Source organism: Phaseolus vulgaris, chromosome 5 (genome assembly GCF_051622355.1).
Source record: "Phaseolus vulgaris cultivar YP4 chromosome 5, ASM5162235v1, whole genome shotgun sequence".
In the NCBI taxonomy this organism is placed as follows: Eukaryota; Viridiplantae; Streptophyta; class Magnoliopsida; order Fabales; family Fabaceae; genus Phaseolus; species Phaseolus vulgaris.
Window position 1 is genome coordinate 8,827,711 of NC_143502.1, and position 3,974 is coordinate 8,831,684.

The window sequence follows — 3,974 nt, forward strand, 5'->3', positions numbered from 1 at the left end:
TCTTTATGTTGATGATCTTATTTTTACTGGAAATGATGAGTTGATGTTTACAGATTTTAAAGCTTCCATGAAGCATGAGTTTGATATGGCAGATCTTGGTAAGATGAGGTATTTCCTTGGTCTTGAAGTCCTGCAAAGATCTGATGGTGTTTTTATCAGTTAGAAGAAGTATGCATTGGAGGTGCTGAGACGGTTTGGAATGGACAACAGTAACTCTGTTCATAATCCTATTGTTCCTGGCTATAAACTTATGAAAGATGAAGATGGAGTAAAGGTGGACAAGACTCATTATAAACAAGTTGTGGGTAGTCTCATGTACCTCACAGCAACTCGTCCAGACATGATGTTTGTGGAAAGTCTTATTAGTAGGTATATGGAAAATCCTACTGAACTTCATTTACAAGCAGCAAAAAGGGTCCTGAGATATTTGAAGGGAACAACTGAGTTGGGTATTTTCTATAGGAAAGGAGGAGATGATAAATTTGTTGCTTACACTGACAGTGATTATGCTGGAGATTTAGATGAGAGAAAGAGTACTTCAGGTTATGTGTTCTTATTAAGTTCAGGAGCAGTTTCATGGTCATCAAAAAAACAACCAATAGTAAGTTTATCTTCCACTGAGGCAGAATTTATTGCTGCAGCCTCATGTGCATGTCAGACATTATGGTTAAAAGGAGTGTTGGAAAAGCTGGGTCAGAAGCAAGCCAAGCCAACTAGTATTCACTGTGATAGCAGTTCTACAATCAAACTCTCAAAGAACCCAGTAATGCATGGTCGCAGTAAGCACATAGATGTGTGGTTTCATTTCCTTAGAGAGCTCACAAAGGCAGGATCTGTGGAATTGGTACATTGTGGCACCAAGGAACAGTTGGCTGATGTGATGATTGACCTATTGCCTTAAACCGTTGAAGTTGGATATTTTCTTAAAGCTAAGAGGGCTATTAGGAGTTTTATCTGAGATAGAAATAAACTGAATACTAACATTCAGTTTAAGGGAGGAATTGTTAAGATTATTTGTTAAGATTTATAACCGTTAGATTTTTATTCAGTCAAACAATAATACCTATTGTTATGGGATTTATTCTGTTTTAGAATCTGTTAGTAGTGGGCAGTTTTATTACTGTTAGTTATGGGCAGTTTGATCTTTACTTATTCTGTAAAGGCTATATAATAGCCATCGTTTATTCAATAAAGTACAGAGCACTTTTCTCTCAGTATATCTACTCTTTCTCTGCCTTTTTAACACTGAAAACATGACTTTTGTGCTATCATTGCTTATAAAAAATAAGGATATGATTATAATAGGTATTTATGTTGTAGAAGATTTTGATAGTACATATTGAATGATTGACAATAAATTAATTGTGGAGTACTTATTTCAAACACTATTTTTGAATACATTCATATAAAAAAAAGGCCAATAATATTTTTTCAAATTGAACTAAGTTGAACCATCATTCCCTTTTTTCCTATTTATTTGTGGCAGTAGGATCTTATTTTATATTTGTACTGTGGACATATTGGTTGAACCATTAATTTTAATTATATGTTTATTCTATATTTTCTAACAGGATCTTAATTTGCAAATTGGATTAGAATGGATGAGGAATAACATGCACCCAATGTTATTGAAATGCAGGAATATTGATGTTTTTGAATTGGCTATGTTTAATGTAGTGGTGTAGTTGTTTGATGTTTGGGAATAATTTGAAATGTAAGAATGTTGATATTTGATGTTTTATCTTAATTGAATTATTGATGCTTGACTATGTTTGAAATGGAATAAAATAATATTGATGTTTTACCGTAGCAAACATATATTCAATTTTTTATTCCATTATAAACAATTTATATTCAATTTTTTTATAATTATTTAATTTTTCAGTAGCATTGCAAATAGTAGCAAATATTTTGATAGAATTATTTTATATTCAATTTTTAAGTAACAAACATTTTTATTGAATTTCTTACAAAAAAAAAATTATACGCGGGTTGGCTCGTAGACCCATGGACTAACCCTTATACGGAGCAGGTAGAGAAATCATCCCGCATTGACACCCATATATATATATATATATATATAATAATAATAATAATAAAAATAAACAAGTAAGCATTTTGAAAAAATATTTTAAATAATAACTATTTTAAATATTAAAAATGAAATTTTGTAATTTATTTATAAATACAAGAAAAATTTGTAACATGCCTGTATTTTTACCATATATCTAAATGAATATATAAATTTTCGTGACAAAGTGAGAATCTTAAATCTGACTGAAAAGTATTTTTAGGGTTTTGACCTAAACAACAATACTTAAATATTTGAGTGCTAGGAATAGACTTGAAATGTTAATTGCTATTAACGTCTGAGCTTTGTTTTAAGTTGTTCTTATAATTATGCGAGAGATCGATAGTTAGGGGACATTCTTAAGGATTTTATATGCGAGAAATTGATATAAATGAATTTCATACGGGAATCAATTTCAATAAAAAAAACTTAATATTAACATGCTAATCAAAATACATGAGAGTGAGAGAGATGAAACCTAATCCCTATTTTTCCAACTTGAATCAATTAATTCTTTGTTTGTTTTTTTATTAACCATTGTCAACACAATCACTTCAACATTATTTTTAATTTTTTTGTTTCATATTTAGTGATTATTGTACTTGATAATTCAAGTTCCTTGTGGGATCGATATCCATCCTTAGGGATAATTATTCCTTCTGACAAACGCGGTGCACTTGCTGTAGAAAGTCATCAAAACTCTGCTCGAGTGAATTTTTGAGTATCTAGTTTTCTCTAAGTCTTATCTTGGCAAAGATGCTTCAAGTGGAGACTCCAATCATCACTTATCTTGGTTTCCTCCTCCTCCATCCCTCCACCTGCATGGAAGTCTTCAACCATATAAGTTCTTCCTCCTTAGTCTCTAAATCCCTCTCTTTCATTTTTGCAATCTCTTATTCTAGTGTCTTTTAATTTCTTAATTTCCCGCTTGCATTCTTATTCATTGTGAGTATTTTTCCCTTTTCTCTTTGAAGAGAACCTTTACACTTACTTAACCACTTGGTTAAGTTCGTGTCCAAGGCGATCCTCACTGAGTCATCACCTTATCTTGTTAATCAAAATCCTAATTAAAGTGAAATTAATAACTGAATGTGTGATTCTACTAAATCAACTCATATCACCTAATCTCCCATTCTCCTTTTAGCTTGTGAATAACTAAGGTTGAATCACCATATACATTTAGAATTTTTGCTATAGATTCAATGACTGCCTAAATCCCCATAGCTCAAGCTTTATATTATGTTATGTTGTTGGTACAATTGAAACACAACCTTGACATCATTAGTATATATTGATTATTTTGGGTAATAAGCATTACCCCTATGCCATATCGTGGTTGCCATAATGCACTAGAAGCTCCATCGAAAAATAGTGTCCATTTATTATTATCGTGGTTACATCTAGCTTCATTGAAAAAGGTTAGAATATCTTCATCAAGAAACCAAAGTTGCATAGGTTGATAATCTTCAATGGGTTGATAAATACTCAGCTTAAGCACTACCTTTGATAGCTTTTTGAGTAACATAAACAACGTTGTATTTCGATAGTAACATTTGCCATCGAGCTATTTGATAGCTGTCGTTTTGCTGTCAAATTAATATGATTCTAGCGTAGACTTGTCTAACACTAGAGAGATGATAGTATAATTGTGGACAAATGTCTCCAAGTCGTCTCCCAACGAATCCAATAGTAAAATCAGTTGATCAGGGTTTAAAATCTATCTGCAAGCAATAAAAATTAGCAATAACAATAAAGATAAAAAAGTGGGTTTGAGATAGTTGTGCAGAAAATATAAAAGAGATTAAAATAGCAAATAAAAAAAAATGGTTGATCCCAAGTTCTTCCACCATTGAATTCTTCATAGGTTCTCTAAAGATTAATCTTTTCTCAATCCTCCAACAGA

At 31.5% G+C, this 3,974-nt stretch overlaps 1 pseudogene; it reads left to right on the forward strand.

The window, feature by feature from the left end:
- Positions 1-199: 199 nt before the first annotated feature.
- On the forward strand, positions 200-901 carry LOC137833925 (secreted RxLR effector protein 161 pseudogene; annotated as a pseudogene).
- The last annotated feature ends 3,073 nt before the right edge of the window (positions 902-3,974 follow it).